Source organism: Arachis ipaensis, chromosome B10, assembly GCF_059453495.1.
Source record: "Arachis ipaensis isolate K30076 ecotype BB chromosome B10, ASM5945349v1, whole genome shotgun sequence".
Classification (NCBI taxonomy): Eukaryota; Viridiplantae; Streptophyta; class Magnoliopsida; order Fabales; family Fabaceae; genus Arachis; species Arachis ipaensis.
The window spans coordinates 89,812,320-89,830,751 of record NC_142435.1 but is presented as its reverse complement, the minus strand read 5'-3'; the positions used below and the strand labels follow the sequence as shown (position 1 = coordinate 89,830,751).

At 38.8% G+C, this 18,432-nt stretch overlaps 1 long non-coding RNA gene across 1 annotated transcript; it reads left to right on the top strand.

The window, feature by feature from the left end:
* Nucleotides 1-314: 314 nt before the first annotated feature.
* Nucleotides 315-4,452, top strand: LOC110267838 (uncharacterized). Its single transcript, XR_002355776.2, has 3 exons — nt 315-925; nt 1,044-1,256; nt 4,238-4,452. It is a non-coding gene; the product is annotated as an uncharacterized LOC110267838 (long non-coding RNA).
* The last annotated feature ends 13,980 nt before the right edge of the window (nt 4,453-18,432 follow it).

Genomic DNA, 18,432 nt, shown 5'->3' with positions numbered 1-18,432 from the left:
ATTAATCAACCAAACACATCAAAGCTATGCTTAAAATCATGAGATATTCATTTTATCATAATATGTGACAATTATAGCATAAAACCTCATGAAATAGCATGAATTCATACATGGTCGATTCAATCAAAAGAAGCATGAAAATTTACCCAAATTAGCTTACTTGTAGCTCAAGAAAGTGCATAATTCAATTGAAAACAAAAGAAAAAGGCTAGTAAAACTAGGCTAAGATGACTTGTCATCAAACACGTATAGTCCTCACCCAATTAGTCACACACACATATACGGTACACTAACCCCTCCCTTATTCCTCCACACTTCTTTTCTCCCCACCATTCATTCACGGATGAACACACTCCACACGAATAAGCTTATCAACACAGAGAAGAAAGAAATCAGAGAAAACAAGGAAAGAGAGATCAAGAGAGAGCAAGACACAGAGGGAAGAGGGGAAGGGGGAAGCAGCGCCGGTGGGTAACACAGGCAGCGTCGCTGTTGTTGCTGTCATATAGGAGAGTGTAGGAGAAGTGGAGGACAAGAGGGAGAAGGATGGTGCACTGTTGGAGCCACATCACCACCGTTCCTCACTGTCACCATCGCATTTCACTGCCGTCGTTAAACTTGCATCGCCGTCGCCACTGTTCAACCCGCTGTCAGGGAGAGGCACTTCCATCGAACCCTAGCCATCACTATCGCCTCTGCACGCAAAGAAGGGGCTGGTGCCACTGTTGCCACTGTTGCCATCGATTTGGAGTTGCCATAGACACAGTTATTTCTACTTCTAGTGCTCATTCTTCTAACTGTTGGAGTTACTGTGCAATGGAGCCACTGGCGGGGTGTTCCTGCTGCCAGAACCACTGGGAAGGATTGCTGGGAATCACTGCTACCCTGTTTTCGTTCTAATTAGGTTCAACATCCATTGGCCTGGGTTAGCCTTTTCCCCTTATTTCTGCTCCAATCACACACCCTATTCTGCCAATTTCTTATTAAACTGCTTGTTCTTGTTTTAATTCAACTTTGGCCTGTGCTCTATTTTAAATTACCAGAGCTGTTTCTGCCTTTCGATTTCATTGAATTCAAAATCTTCATTTCACTGCAACCATGGTCATTGTTGTGGAAGCTAATGCTACTGCTGTCCTGGTTGTGTTGAGATGTAGTGCTGCTGCTTTCTTGGCAGAAACGGTTGCGTGACTAGTAGAGGTCCAGCCAGCTGTCTCGCGGCAATTCTGCCAACGGTCTCTTATAATTGCGATATCGAGGTAGGGGGTTTAAAATGATTTTAATTTAGGAATGCCAACAAGGTTTACTGAATAACTGCAAATAGTATTAATATCTGTGAGTAATTAATTTATTATATGAATGTTGGATTGTGATTGTGATTGTGCTTGGTGCTGTGATTGAATTGATTGTAATTATGTATGGTGGATGATTGAATTATTGATTGTTGGTTGTTGAAATGGTTGTTTGGTATATTGCTATGGCTGTGAAAGTGACTTGAGATTAGTAGAGGATTGTGATTTTGACTGATTATGTATAAATAGTTGAGACTAAGATAATCATTTGATATATTTGATACTGGATTAAGAATTGTTGAAGAATTAGGACCTAAAAGACTAAACTATTATTAAGAATCTGGTTTTCAAAATAGAATGGTTACTTTGAGGACGACCTAGTAATTTGATAGCGATCCAAATGGTATGAGATTAAAATCTGAGTAAACTTTAACAAGTGTAGTTGTTAGGATTTAAATTTGAAGGTTTTGTATTAACTGAAGATTTAGTTATGATTTTTCAAAGTTAAGCCGTAAAATCTGATTTTCTGCATTACCTTTAAGTGAAAATAGTAATTTTGAAAGACTGTAACTAATTCTGTGATGATCAGAATTGCGTTGAACTAAGTCCTGGTTAAACTTGAGAATAATTGGGACTGAATTGGAGAGTTTGAGATATTTTCATTAAATATAAGATTTATGGTGAATTTTTGAGTAATGGTTGTGGGATTTGATTTTTACTGTAGAATTTTCGGAACAGCAGTAACTTGTTGGCTCTGCTGTGAATGTTCCGAATTGAATTTTAAAGCAAAACCAATTTTAAATGAAACTTTAGTCCTATTATTTTAATGTTGTAAAATTTCAGAATGATTGAACTTGCGGTTTAAAAGATACGACTTTTTGAAATACGATGCATTATGCAGTAAAGGCCAGATTCTGTTTTCTTAAATCAGTAAATTTGGAAGTTTATAACATTTGAACTTGGTTGGGTATCGAGGTGCAACTAATTGGAAGTGAAAATTAAGTATTTTTATCATATGTGACTTAAATTTCAGGGCTATCCATGTTTTAATGAGTAAGTTATGGGACTTGGAAGAAGATAAGTTCATTAAGTTTTAAAACAGAATTCTGCAGAAAATTAATCAATTTCTAGGTTATATAACTTCTTCATTAAAAATGATATTGACCTGAAACAAATTGAAAACGAAACTTGGATGAGTGAAGTTGAACTATATTAATTTTTAAAGCCATTGGATTTAACTTGGATTTTATATTGAATTTTGAATATCACATGCTACTGCTATTTTTTTCTGGTTTTACGCATTACAGAAAAGTCACGGTTTTTCCTCTATTCCTAAGGATAGAGAAACCAAAAAATTATGATTTTTAGTTTGTTAGAAAGCTTATTTCAAGATGAACGCCCGGACATAAAGTTTGCACAATTCCGAGTTTATTTGCTATACTAAAAACAGAAAAGAAGATAGAGTGCTGAGAATGTCTGAGTGAGAGTTATGAGTTCATAAAATTAAAGATAAACCTTAGCGTCATAGGGCTGATTCAATGTTGGAATTTGTTTGATTCTGAATTGATTTGATATTGGAGAGGTTGAAAAGAGTTTGGTAAATTGTTTGGTTGGGACCCGTAAGGGTGGCTAAGTCCTATTTTTAAAGGAGATTATGTCCAAATTTTTATAAAAGTAAAAGGACTTAATCAAAATAAATACTTGAGACTTGTTTAACGATAATAACTTTACTGATTCTTTTGAAAAAATATATTTGGTTTATAAAGTTGTTAGCAAGAACGTGAGTTTTGTCCCGCTTGCATATTTACAATTACAAAAGAGTAAAGAGATAAAAAGAAAAGAGTAATCAGAGCAGAGTAGAAAAAGACAGAGAACAGAGCAGCCAGAGTAAAGTAAAGAGATAAAGAGAAAAAGAGTAATATAGATATAGATGAAAGAGTAATCAGAGAAAAGTAAAGAGATACAGAGAACAGAGCAACTAGAGTAGAGTAAAGAGATGCAGAGAAAAGAGAAACCAAAGCAGAGTAAAGAGATATTTGTATATACATATATTAGTTGCTTGATTTAACCCAGAGTTATATTTATATATATTAGTCCTTAATACAACCCAGAGCTTCTGTAGGGAAACTAAGTTACCTACAGCCATTTTCCGCTTCTCCAGAGCAGAGCAGAGTATATATATATTTTCCTGCAATAAGTAGAGGCTATCTCAAATGAACGGCTATTATTATATGCGTATTTATTTAGGAACGGAAAATCGTATTCGAGAAAATTGGGACTACTCGTGACCGGATAAATGTCGGGATTGTGGGTAGCCAACCGACATATGAGCTCATGGCCTGTACTAGGACTAGACATTCATCATATGCATCTATGTGACATTGTTTGGGTGTGTATATTGTAATTGGTTTGCCTATGTGAATAATTCTGTTTAACTACTAATTGCTATACTTGATGTAATTGCTCTTGATTGTGTTTGAATCTCTTTACTTGTGTTTGTAACTGATTGGCTGGGTTGTAGTGAATTGGGTGTTGATTGAATTGCTTGGGCCTAAGGCCGTGATTGGTTTGTGTTGAGGTTTAGTAAAGTATGAAAGATTAAGCTAGTTCAGCATAGACTTAATGAACCTATTCTTGGAACAAATTAGTCATTCATACAGTCTAGGAAAACTTTTAAGACGTATATAAAGAAAAATATGGGTTTAGGATTTTGGATAATTAATTGATGCTTCTAAAGAAGGTTTTAGATTTTTGAATGTTGAGCCATTGGTTTTCAAAAGAAGTTTATATAAGGCGAGCGATGAATACTGCGAATGAAAGTAGTTTTCTTTTCAATGTCTCTAAATGAAATTAACTATTTGCGCTCTATTCTTTACTTTCACGGCATTCTCTACCTCTACTGAGAACATGTGGTTTGGTTCTCACCCCCAAATTTTCCACCCTTTCAGTAAGACAGGTTTGAAGACGCAATTTGAAGCTGCGAGTGATTAGTAGGTTTTCTTTATGGTTTTAATTGGTCTGGTAGAGTCCCCTCGCTGATTGTCCCTTGAGATTTTATTTCATATAGAGGGGTAGGTTCGGTATATTGTATTTGAGTTTTATTTGGTTTCTTTGTATAAGAATTATTATCAATAATATTTATGTGATTATTATTATTTGTAAATGTTTGAATTATGACTTTAATGAAAAAAAACAAAATTTTTCTGGAATTTTCTTAAAAATAAAACGCGAACTCGATACAAAGGTTCGATAATTAAGTAATTATTTCTAGAAAAGATTACGTGATGTTCTTTCTAGTGGAAATACCCTGACTTAAGCAAGGTATTTTGCTGGACGGGACGTTACAAACAGCCTCCAGGGTCCCAAACTAGGCATGTAAAGCTTCTGAGCAGCTTCAAGCAGATTCTCAGGCTCCCGGGGTGACGAATATCAGAATATTTACCAGGATCCAAAACTTTGCTTTTAAATCCGCCTTCGTCTTGATCTATATTTTTCCATCCGGGCGGTTTTGAAATTAGATTCTCACCAAGATGACCAAACGTTTTCCGAGATCCATTCGATTGAACATGATACCAATCCGTGCACTTTGAATTGAAGCGTGGAACCTTATTGAACCTTGTGCACCAGCTCTGAGTACGAGCCATTTTCCTCTTACTCTTAAAGCCGCAGAGAGCTCTAAGCTGGCCATCTGTTTCAAGCAAACTATATTCAAGTGGAAAGATAAAGTTAAGGGTTAAAAATTGTACCCACTTGAAGCTTGTATTGGGTGGTAATGGCCTTGGGATAGGTGGTTCCAGTGGTTCTGTAAGGTCTACTCCCTTGTAATCTTCTGCGAATTCCTCCACTTCCTTACAAACCTCTTCAAATGCAACCACGTCTTGATCAAAGTCTTTGACATCTTCCGCATCACTCAAGTCATAAGTTGGAGGTTGAGAAAAATCTAGCTCGACATCATCTTCGTATTCACTTGGATAAGGTTCTTCAATCTCAGAGAATTCACTTGCGGATGCAAGTTCATTACTAGGAGAACTTGACTTGAGACTATCATCATCAGGGAAATGTGCGTCTTGGGTTATTCCATCTAGTTCTTCATGAAATACCTGCTTTGGGGGTTGTGCACTACCCTCCTTAGCATTAATTGTAACGTCCTTGACGGAATTTTTCACAACTCTGGATTCCCCTGGAGGTTCAGCATCTCCTAAATCTTCAATCAGTACTTCTTCTTCTTGGATAATTTGAGCTTCCTCCAATTGTTCTAGAACAAAGTTATGCTCATTACTGCCCTCTGAGGTTTCTAGTGTCTCCTTCATGCTACGTTTGTCATTAAATTCTCCACATAAGACTATTAGAGTTCCTTGAGTGTCTAAACGTCTGGAAGATAATTGATGTATTGCTTGCTCCAGCTGATGAAGGGTTGTATGAAGTTGATCTACTGTTTTCTTGAGGCGAGCCTATGATTCTCAAGGTGATGGATTTAGACATGGTACATAGGGAAGTGGTGGTCTTTGGGAGTAATTGGATTGGAATTGGGGTAAATAAGGATCGTATGGTGGTGAATGGTGAAAAGGAGCTTATGAGTATGGTGGTTCAAAGTTATGTTGAGAGGATGGTCTATAGGCACAGGGTGGGGCTTGTTAGTAGTTACAAGGTTGTCCACCATATCTATCAGCTTGGTATGCATTGTAGAATGGTCTTTGTCCATGATATCTTGGAGGGTGTTGTTGTCTAAAGGGTTGATCAAATCCTCTTGGCTCCATCCATCTTTGATTTCTCTAACCTTGATGCATGTTCCTGCTATAACTTCCGTTCCCTTCAACAATATTAGAACCAAACTCAAAGCGAGAGGGGTGAGAATTCATAGTAGCTAATAGAAAAAAATAAAAAAGGGAAAAAGAAAAACAAATAAGCAAATAAAAGAAAAAATATTTACAATAACCAATAATAAGGCACACGTTTGCAGTTCCCCGGCAACGGCGCCATTTTGAAGAGAGAAACTTTTGCGTGGTCTAGAATTCAGAATAAATTCTCGTTGCAGGTATAGCTTCTAAACCAACAAAAATCCTTTCTTACAAATGTTTTGGTTGTCATAAGTAACAAACCCCTTTTAAAATTGATAACCGAATTATTCAAACCTCGGGTCGTCTTCTCAAGGAACTGCAAGGAGGTATGTTCTTATTATTGGTTATGAGTTTTGCAAATTGGGGTTTTGAAAGTAAGGAACAAGTAATTTAAACGAAAATTAAAATAAATAAATAACTATAAAATAAACTCTTGGCAAGGTATGAGAAATTGGAAATCCTATCCTAGTTATCCTTATCAATGGTGATAAGAATTGAGTTTTAATCCCACTTAGTTAGCCTTTACTAAAGTAAAGGAAGGTCAAGTGGGTCAATTAGTTTGATCCTCAAGTCCTAGTCAATTCCTAAGAAAGGACTGGAATTATTGAAGTTCAATTCAATTGGCAAGACAACAATTGTCAATCATGTTGAGTTTGATAACTCATGAGTTACCAATTACTTAACCAAGGCTAAAAGGGGAAAAGTAAACTTACTCGAATAAAAATATCTTTAGATTGGAAGCAATAGTAACATAAATAAAAGAAAGCAATCATAAACTGAAATACCTCAAATAACATTAATTAAGAGAATCATATGTAACATGGAAGAGTTCATAAATTAAATTGACAAAGTAATTAAAAAGGGACATTGAACCTGATAAAGAGTTGGAATACTAACTTGAAATAATAAGAAATCCTAATCCTAAAACCTAAGAGAGAGGAGAGAACCTCTCTCTCTAGAAACTACATCTAAACTATGAAAAGTGAATAATTGGAGAGCTCCCTATGAATGGATGCATTCCCCCACTTCATAACCTCTAATCTGTGCCTTCTGGACTTGGATCTGGGCCAAAAAGGGTTTCAGAAATCGCTGGGAGCTTTTTCTGTAATTTCTGGTGCGTGGCGTCTGTCACGTATCCACGTGGGTCACACAGTCGCGTTATCTGGAGTTTTCCTTGTCAAGCGTTCGCTTAGGTCATGCGTCTGCGTCATCTGTGTTCTGCTCATAGCGCGCGTCCGCGTCAGTCACGCGTTCGCGTCGCTGCCTTTTCGCACTGGGCATGCGGCCGCGTCATCCATGCGTTCGCGTCGCTGCCAGTTTCTTTAAAAACTCCATTTTGTGCTTTCCTTCCATTTTTGTATGTTTCCTTTCTATCCTTTAAGTCATTCCTGCCTTAGAAGATCTGAAACTACTCAACACACAAATCACGACATCGAATGGTAATAAAGGGTAATTAAAATAAATAATTTCAAAGCATAGGAAACGTGTATTTCACATATATCACATAATAAGGAAGGGAAAGTAAAACCATGCAATTTTCATGAATAATTGGGCGAAGGATTGAATAAATCTCTTGAATTGAGCACAATATATATCATAAAATATGGTTTTATCAGACGCGCCAGCACATAGCGCGTGCACGCGCCGATGGAGATATGTGAACTCTCTGGTACAAAAACCAGAGAGTTGTGCCACAATTGGGCCAACCTTATGCCAAAACTGACGTGTCCGCGCGTTGTGCGCGTCTGCGCCAGTCACGAAATCTCTCAAGCACGCATCCGCGCAAGGTGTGCGTCCGCGCGCTTGCCTCACTGATCCACTCTGGTACAAAAACCAGAGACTTGGGCCAACTCTGTGCCACTTCTGTGCCAGAGGCACAACATCCGTCGCGCGCGTGCCACTGACGCGCACGCGTCTTCTATTAACACCCTCACCGACGCGCCAGTGCACCTTGCGTGTGCGTGCCGGTTGCGCGAGTCAGTTTTCTAACTTCGCGCCTTGCTCTGTTCTCCTCTTCTCAACCCTTTTCTTTCTTAGTTTCTTTTCCTTCTCTTTCCATCATGTCCCTCCTCTTCTTATTCTCCCACAAATAACCACCACTGTCTCTGGCCACTCTCCGGTGATAACTACCTTTTCCGGTGGCACTACACTTCTCCTATTTTCTTTCTCATCTTCACAAAAGAAGATTCAACCTAACCTTGTTCTTTCATACTTCTCAAGGTTCCACTTCCTCCATCTTCCATCTATCACTTTCTTTACCTTGTCTCTTTTTCTAGTAGATTCTTCTTCTTGATTTACTTGCTTTCTCTTTTAGTGCATCATTATGCTATTTGCTTTTTGCTAGCTTCTTTTTCTCTTTTTCTAGTTTTTCCATGGATGTTGAGTTTGAGTTTAATTTGCGTTAATAGATCTCTTGTCATTCTTTTCTTTACCGTTGTGTGATGTTATGTGATGATTGATATTTCATTTTGGGCTTCAAATTGGTTTAGTATTTCATAATTGCTCATTGCTTGATTATTGCACGCCTAGTGTTCGAGAAAATGCACATACACCATTTTGGTTCATTTTAGTTGTATACTCTCAAATTGGTGCTCCCTCCTTATTCACTTAAAGTTTATACTTGCCAATTAGATATTAATTGAACATGACTTGTTCTTTATTATGGATGCTTGAGATTACTCTTTTCATGCCATTGCATTCTTTACTCCCTCTTGCATCCCATGCCAAGTGTTATGACCCTCGCTTTTACATTCACCATGGGCACTACAATTCACTTGCATGTTCTTGTCAAATTGATTCTTGGGTTTAATGTTTTCCTTCCTTCCCTTCCTTTTTAGGATGGCCACCAAGAAAGGCAAGGAGATAGCTTCGATGAAACCGACCGCAAAAAGGGCACCCCAAAGGTCAAACTCTAAGGCGCACTCTTCATTAGGAGCCAAACCCCTATCTAAGAAAGGGAAGACACCCGCCCCTATTGATGAGAATGAAAAGGGCAAACCGGCGAAAGATTCTTCAAGGTTCCCCAACCGCTACTGTGAACTTATGTTCCCCTCCATAGCTGTAAGAAACTATCATCCTGAGCATCTACTCGCTCCGCCGGACAAGGTTGCTCCTTATATTCTGCCCCGCATTGAACAGCGAGGATGGGAGTTTCTTTTGAGGAAACCAAGGGAAATCAACCTCTCTTGGGTGGAAGAATTCTACACTAACTACCATCTTCCCTCTTTTCAATCGGTATACGTGTGCCGGAAGCAAGTCTTAGTTTCAGAAGAAGCTATTCAGCAAGTGCTTAACGTCCTACCAGTGCCAAGTGACATGGATGGCTACCAAGAAGTCTTACGTCAGCGAGAGAAGTTTGGGTTCAATTGGGACTCGATCTTCCGAGTCATTGCGGAGCCAGAGACATTTTGGACCCAAGGTCGACTCCGGATGAGGCCTAAGTCCATTGACGCTCGTTCACTCACTGTAGAAGCGAGATCTTGGGCCCAGATCCTATCTAACGGTGTGCTACCTAGCACCCACAAGTCGTCCTTCATGGTGGATCTCACCTTGCTTGTTTGGTGTGTTCTCACAGAGAGGCCGGTGAACATTTCGGTTCTTGTCAACCAAGCGATGAGTCAAGTCTACGCCCGGGGTAATTTGCCATTTCCAGCATTGGTTTCTGACTTAGTTGCTGCTGCGGGTGTTCCTTGGGAAGCCAAAGACAAAAAGATTATAGTTCCGGCTAAGGGCGATGTGGTCCCAAGCAGAAAATACCTACACCTTCCCATGAACAAACCAAGCCTCGACATGGCCCCACCATTTCTTTTTCCTTCCAGCTCATCATCACCACCACTGAGATCCACACATCAAAGGATAGAAGACCTTCACCTGAAGCTTGATAGATATGAGCGGCGCAACCACCGCCGATACACTTACATCAAGAAGCTTCTGGGTTGTGTTACCCCTAGCATGGAGGAACCCAAAATATTCACATCTACCTCAAACCCAAGTGATGGGAGCTCTGATGAAGGGGATAGTGAAGGTTCCGGTCCCGACCGTCCCTTGCGCATTGTCCGTAGCACGGAAGACCGTGCTAATTTCTAAAGTGTGGGGAGGTTGTTCGACCGATCTCCATGGGTAACAATCTCTTCCCTTCAATACCCATGGATTTATCTTTTTCTTAGAAGTTAGTATATTGCATGTGTAGTTAGTTTTGCTTGTAAATACGCTTTGCACGATAGTTAGTTTCTATAGAGTTACTTGGTCAAAACAATAACTTCTTTTCCAAGAAACTGTGTTTTGGGATACCTACCAAATTTTGAGATACTGAAATTCTGAAAATTTTTGCAGTAAACTTGCTTTAAGAATGTATTTTGGAACATAGTGATTGAGCCTATTGCATGGTTACATCTTCTAACCATTATTTCCATTCTTGTGTGCATATCTCTCTCTCTATGATTGTGATCCTTGCTTTTTCTGATTCTATATGTCCATTGCTTTGTGTATGAATTCATTTATATGATTGAGGCCATCATTTCAATAGTCACTTTTCCCAAATGGCCTTAACCCTCTTATCTACCATTGCTAACCAATTTTGAGCCCATGATAAACTCTTTTGTTCTTAGATAGAGCACATCAACAACCCTAAGTGAAAAACCATGAATGTCCCTAAATTTGAATCCTTGATTAGCTTAGGTAAGTTAGGATGTGTATCATTCAAATAGGAGGGTATACTTGGGAAATTCGGGTAGATATATAGGTGTGTAATTGTAGTGTAATTGAAAATTCTAGGATTTGGGAACATACTCATGTATTGAAAGATTAAACTATATGCATTGAAACAATTGTACAAGGCCCCCAAGAAAAGAGGATAATAATAAAAAAAAGAAGAGAAAAACAATATATAATAATAATAAACAGTGAAGGGGACAAAGAAATCCCAAGACGTAGTAAAGAAGAAAATAATGCATATGGGTGTGAATTGAAAAGAATGCATGAGTATGCAAAAAGAGTAAAACTCAAGGGTAGCTAGGTAATGTATCATAGTTGTATAGGTTGTTCTATGTGTCTAGTGGATCCTAGGTTGATCAAGGACTCAAATTTTAAGCCCACTTGGCCATATACATCCTTACCTTCACCCTAGCCCCGTTACGACCCATGAATAAGACCTCATGATACTTGTAAGCATGCATTAAGTAATTGTTGATTGTTAGATGAAAGACAAATCTTGGAAAGCATGATTAGGAGAAGATTGAGTGACAAACCCTATACACTTGAGCGAATAGAGCGGATACACTTCCGGTGAGGGTTCGATGCTCAATGCTTGTTCCCGGCTTTCACAAGCGTTTGTTTAGCAAGTCATATGCACTCCTTAGTGGTGTTCAATTTGGTAGGATTCATGAATTACATACAGTTTTCACCCTATATATTCACACGTATTCTTGGAGGATAGATCTACTCTTGACCAAGTAGGTAGATGATTTTACATTAGTTGCATGCATCCACTTAGGTAGTTTGCATTTCATAAAACCTTTGTCATCATGATCTTTGGTCTTTTTATTTTAAGCATGAGGACATGCTTGGTTTAAGTGTGGGAAGATTTGATAAACCCCAATTTTGTGGTTTATATTGTGTAAAATTTGGGGGGTTTTGTCAATATTTCTCACACTTATTCGCAAGAAATGCATGGTTTTGTGTTCACTTCCCAATATTTTTCCATGATGAAAAACATGCTTATTTTGCCTTAAAATTGCCATATTTTAACCCTCTTCTATTGCCATTCGATGCCGTGATGTATTTGATGAGTAATTTCAGGAATTATAGGGTAGGAATGACCTAGAAGAGAGGAAAAAAGCATGTACAAAAAGGGAGGAACCTGAAGAATTGAAATCTTGGAAGAAGCAGCATTGGCGCTGATAAACCCATATTTCATGAGTTCTTTTGTGCTTAATTAGAGTGATTTATTCAACTCTTCACCTACTTATTCACATTAATTGTATGGTTTTACTTTCCCTTCCTTATTATGTCATATTGTGAAAAACATGTTTCCTAAGCTTTAAAAAAAATTAATTATTTTAATTACCTTTATTTCCATTCGATGCCGTGATTAGTGTGTTGAGTAGCTTCAGGTTTCCTAAGGCTGAATGACTTAAAGGATGAAAAAAGGAAACATACAAAAATGGAAGGAGAAGGCAAAACAGAGCTTTAAGGAAACTAGTATCCACGCGATCGCATGGACAGGATACTCTTCCAATGTCCAACTTAAGGACTTTAACTAAAAGTGCTAGGTGGGAGACAACCCACCATGGTATGGTCGCTTCTTTCTCAATCTATTTCTTGTTTATTGTTTTCAATTTACCTTTTTTTTAATTTTAACATTAACCTGGAATCATGCATAGCATTCATGTTAATCACTGCATCCTGCATTTTTCAGTTTAAAAAAAAAAGTTAGTTTTCAAGCATGTAAATAAGGGGATACAAAAAGAACTCCCCAATGCAAAATAAAAAGCAATGCACATGAGGATAAAAACAAGAATTGAAACATGAGCATGTGACATCAAAAGTGAGAAAATAGGGAGAATAGGTAATGAAGCATTGTTTTACTAAGTATGTATGTTAGGTGAGATCTTAGTCTAATTAAGGATTCACTTATTAGCTCACTTAGCCTTATACATATATCCTTTCCCTTTGCCTTGACCCCATTACAATCTTAATTAAAGACCTCATGAGTTTTGGTATGACTATGTTCTATAATTGTTGATTGGTTAGACGAAAAACAAAGTTATAGAAAGGAAGAATGAAAAGAAGAATAGAGTGATTAACCCAATAAACACTGAGTGATTAGAGAGAAAACACAAAATCCAGTGAGGGTTCAAAAGCTCATTAAACATTTATCTCTGATTGTCTTGCAAGTTTTTTTCTCTCATCTCATTTGCAAAAAAAAAAATGCTTTATTATTTGAGGATTAGCCATATATGTATATATATCTCCTTGAGAATGTGAAATAATTTGACTACATGTAGGCTTTATATATGAGTGGATGAATTAGAATTGCATGACTCATTAGGTAGATGCATTTAGCATAGGTTGCATTTCATAACATTCCATCACTTTAACCTTAATTATTTACCTTGGATTTAGCATGAGGACATGCTAGTGTTTAAGTGTGGGGAGGTTGATAAACTCATATTTTATGAGTTCTTTTGTGCTTAATTAGAGTGATTTATTCAACTCTTCACCTACTTATTCACATTAATTGCATGGTTTTACTTTTCCTTCCTTATTATATCATATTGTGAAAAACATGTTTCCTAAGCTTTAAAAAAAATTAATTATTTTAATTACCTTTATTTCCATTCGATGCCGTGATTAGTGTGTTGAGTAGCTCCAGGTTTCCTAAGGCTGAATGACTTAAAGGATGAAAAAAGGAAACATAAAAAAATGGAAGGAGAAGGCAAAACGGAGCTTTAAGGAAACTAGTATCCACGCGATCGCATGGACGACGCGATCGCGTTCCAGAAGCAAAGAAGCAACGACGCGGCCGCATGACTGACACGACCATGCGCCTTGAGTAGAACACCCACGACACGGACGCGTGACTGACGCGACCGCGTGGAAAGGAAAAGCTCCAGATGACGCGACCGCGTGACCCACACGGACGCGTGACAGAGGCCACGTATCAAAATTTACAGAATACACCCCCAGTAATTTCTGAAGCCTTTTTTGCTCTTAGGATTTAAGACTTCTTGTTTTGGGAGTAACTCTGGATCCAGGTTTTAATGTTCTTTTATTTCAATTTTACTTTTATTTTTTTATTCCAATATTTGAATTGATTATTATAATTTAAATTATGAATTATTCCATGTTACAGATTTCTATTTGAATTAATGATATTTAAGGTATTTTTCATTTTATGATTGTTCTCTTTGATTTAAGTTGCCATTGCTTCCCATCTAAGGACACTTTTATTATTTCAGCAATTTACTTTTTCCCCTTTTGGTCTTGGTTAAGAAATTAGTGACTCAACATTATCGAACTCAGCATAATTGATAATCGTTATCTTGCTAATTGATCTGAACTTCAATAATCCCAACTTTTTCCTAGGAAATAAATAGGATTCGAAGGTCAAACTAATTAGTCCCTTGACTTACCTTTGCTTCATAGGTTAACTAAGTGGAATTAAGATACAACTTTCATTATTGTTGAGAGGGATAACTAAGTTGGACTTCTAATTTCCCTTATCTTGCCAAAAGTTGTTTTACAGTTATTATTTATTTTTAATTGCCATTTAATTCACTCGTCATTTAAATTACTTGCTTCTCACCTTCTAAACTTCGATTACAACCTTTATAACCAATAATAAGAACATACTTCCTCGCAGTTCCTTGAGAAGACGACCCGAGGTTTGAATACTCAGTTAACAATTTTTAAGGGGTTTGTTACTTGTGACACCCAAAACGTTTGTACGAAAGGGATTTTTGTCGGTTTAGAGACTATATCTACGACGCGACTGTTTTTATGACATTCTTTACTATTTTTATGAATCCTTGTTAATTGTCATTTTATATCCATTTCATGAATGTTGTGAATCTTGACTTGTTGATGTTGCATTGATGATTTCTATGTTTAATTTTGTTGTTTGGATGATTGTATATTGATAATTGTTAATGGGTATTTGTAGATTTCAATTTAATTGCTATTTTGAACATGTCTTTTGTTAATGCTTACCATGTGTTTGATGAATTGTTTACTTTGATTATGGAGTAGTCTTCTTCACTCTTGGCCTAGGTCAAGGGAATTGGGTAAACTTGAGTCATTGGGTCTAATGGATTTGATGATTTGGGGCCCTTAGTGGTCAATTTGATAACCATTGACGCTAATCTTCTGTTAAGTTAATTAATAGTGAGGTTAGGACTTATGGGTTGATGTTGACCAAACCATTTGACGTACTTCAAGTATAGAAGTAGACTTAATGAGTTTGGTTCCCCATAACTGTCAAGATATGGTTGTTGGACAAGGATGGTGACCCCAATTCCCATGCCTAGCCAAGAGTTGCCTTTATTATTCATATTTGAAAACCAAAATTCTCAATTATTTGTCTTAGTTGTAGTTACTTGTTTGGTTTAGAATAGAATTAAGTGGAATGTTACTTGTTCATTGGAATTGCCCATGTTTTGCTTAGTTAATTTAATTAGTTTGTTGCAATTTAAGATTACTTGCTTGTTAAGATTCCCATTTATTTTCGTGTTCATAACTCACAACCCCGGATTTCTAACCAATGTTGAAGCACATGTTTGCCCATTCCTTGTGAGACGACCCGAGGTTTGAATACTTTTGTTATTTCTATTGGGGTTAAACTTGTGACAACCAAATTCCTCTTCTAAATTTGATACCCGAGGATTGTTGTTGGTAGAGCTATACTTGCAACACGATTTTATTGGAGAAAATCTTTACCAATACACTCTTGGGGAGCCATCATGGCTGTTGATGGCAGAGGAGTTGGGGTGAGTGGGAAATGGAGGAAGAGAGAAAGAAGGAGGAAGGGAAGGAAGAGAGGGTTGTGCGGCGGTTGGGGGTGGTGAAACGCAGTCGCCGGAGGTGGCTAGGTGGTTGCTTGCAGAGAAGGTGATGGTGAAGGAGGGAGAAGGAGAAGAGGGAGAGACGTTGGGAGAAAGAGTGAGTGTACGCGAATGCTAGGGCCTTCGCGTCCCTGGGTTAAGTGAAATTTTGAATCAACGCGTGCGCGCACCGTGCGCGTCCCCGTGGGTAGGAGAATAAGGAAGTGGCGCTGGAGCGTCATATGCGCCTGCGCGGGGATGAGAGATGTGGGAATGGGCGCGGACGTGTATGGTCCGCGTCCGCGCGGGTGAACTGGGCCAGAGGCACAAAGGTGGCCCAGAGTTGGCATAACTCTCAGGTCTTTGGCCTGGGTGATGTAAAAAGGCATCGGTCCGTGCGCACTGTGCGCTTGCGCATTGATGAGTTGAACGATGATGGGACGCGGGGGCGCCAGGTGCGCCGATACGTGGGTAGGGAAACACAAAGGGACGCAGACACGTCATGTACGCATCCGCGTGGCTTACGGCCCAGAGTTGGCCGAAAAGTGGCACAACTCTCTGGTCCTTGGCCTGGAAAGTGCGAAATGCACAGCCGGCGCGCGCGCGCACTGTGCGCTTGCGCGTAGCTTCTTCTTTTTTTTTTCAAAAGCACCAAGAAGATTTCATAATCCTCCGAATCTCCTTTAGGACTCTAAAACCAGCTAAAATGTAAAATCAAACATATTTTTGAATTTTTTGGGATTTTTCAAACAATTTGAGGAAACTTGTAATTCAAGCAAAAATTCAAATTCAAAGAATCATCCCTAATTAAGGCACAAGGTGTATAAACAACTTAGCAAGCAGGGCAAAATATGCTAACGGGGTAGGGAAGCTATATACAACGGAGCCCAATTCATTCATTCTTTATATCTGCAAGAGAATGGAAAGAGTTTACCACGGTGGGGTATCTCCCACCAAGCACTTTTAGTTTAAGTCCTTAAGTTGGACATTTGGGATGCTTCTTGTCAATGTGGTTTATGCTTGTATCCATCCTTGAACCTCCAAGAGTGCTTGTCCTTCAATCGGTTGTCAGAAGTTCCAACCATCTTCACCGAGCTTGGATGAGGTTCTTTCCAAGATATGAGCTCCCAAAATTGATTTCCATGTTGTGATCCAGGGTCATATATTTTATCTTCGCACCCTTCTTCTAGTTGATCGCCTTGATTCCGTTCAGGTGACAAGAAAGCCGAATTCTCATGAAAGCACCAAAGTACCCTCCTAGACCCATTTAATTGAGCATTACACCAATCCATGCTCTTTAATTTTGAGCTTTCAACCATAATGAGCCTAGATTTACAACGCCAACCACTAAGCATTCTCCTCTTTCGCTTAATTCCACAAAGCGCCCTAAGTTGGCCATCCGTTTCAAGCAAACCAAATTAAAGTTGAATAATAAAGCTGAGAGATAGAAGTTTTACCCACTCAAACGAAGGATTGGATGACAACCTAGGTGGAGGAGTTCCCAATGATCTTGATAAAGCACGCTCCACTCCTGTCTATCCACTTCTAGATGTTTCCACCACTTGGCAAGGTTTTTCAAGTTCTACCTCATGCCAAGCTTCCTCAAGTTCACATTCTTCTTCACCAATTTCTTCTATTTCTTCTCCATCACTCTCATCATAGATAGGAGGTCTAGTAAAGTCTACTTCTTCATCGAGTCTAAGCATATTGGGGAAGGACTCTTCCAACTCGAAAGGGTCATATGTTGATGAAAAATCATCGTATATAAGAGAGCTTGTTGCTTGGGACACTTCTTCTAATTCTTCACTCACAATATGTCTTGGAGGTTGTACATCCTCCTCAACATTGCGTTCTAGTCCACTGGGAGAAGGCTCAACAAGATCTTCAAGGGGATTGATCAATATAGACAAAAAATCACTACCGATGGAATCCACTTCTTGATCAAATTTCTTCAACTCTCTGTCTACTTTTGCAACATCACTCTCCTCTTTAGCATCCCTTCCAAACTCCGTGGAAGAGGGCTCTTCAACTTGAGATTCCTTTATGTGCTCAACATATCCCAAACATCCGTCCACTACTTCCTTTTGTCCACTAATCTCTACCTCCTCCTCTTGCTGCACTTCTTGCTTTAACTCCTCTTTCTCATCATGGAGCTTCAAGTTCACTCCCTCACTAAGCTCCTTGATTGTTTCTCCACATTCAACAATGGGAGTACTTAGGATGCATGAGCTTAGGTGGGATGTTAGGTGACTTACGGCTTCTACCATGCTAGACATCCTTGCTCTTAACTCCTTAAACTTATTTTCATCCTCCTCTTTTCGCCTTAAGATATGAGATTCAAGGTCTCTCAGTTCTAACATGAGGGTTTCATCGGGAGGTGGTAGTGGAAGAGAGGGTTCATTATTTGAGGGGAGGTTGTTGTAATTGGAAGGTGGTTCATATTGGTGAAATTCTTGAGGTGGTGTGTGTGGACTTTGTGGTTCTTGGGTTTATTGGTGTTGGAATGATGGTGTCTCTAGATATAGTTCATATGGTGGTTGGTATGGTGGGTATGGGTTGGGGTCATATGGAGGTGGATGGTAGCATGGGGCTTGTGAGTATGGTGGGGAACTGTGTTGAGGAGGGGGTTCATATGCGTATGACGGTTGTGGTTGACAACCACAATCAGGGTTATCACACACATTGGGTTGGTATGCATTAGGATTAGGATTATACCCATAAGAATTTGGGGGGGAGGGGGGGTTTGTTGCCAAGAAGGTTGTCCAT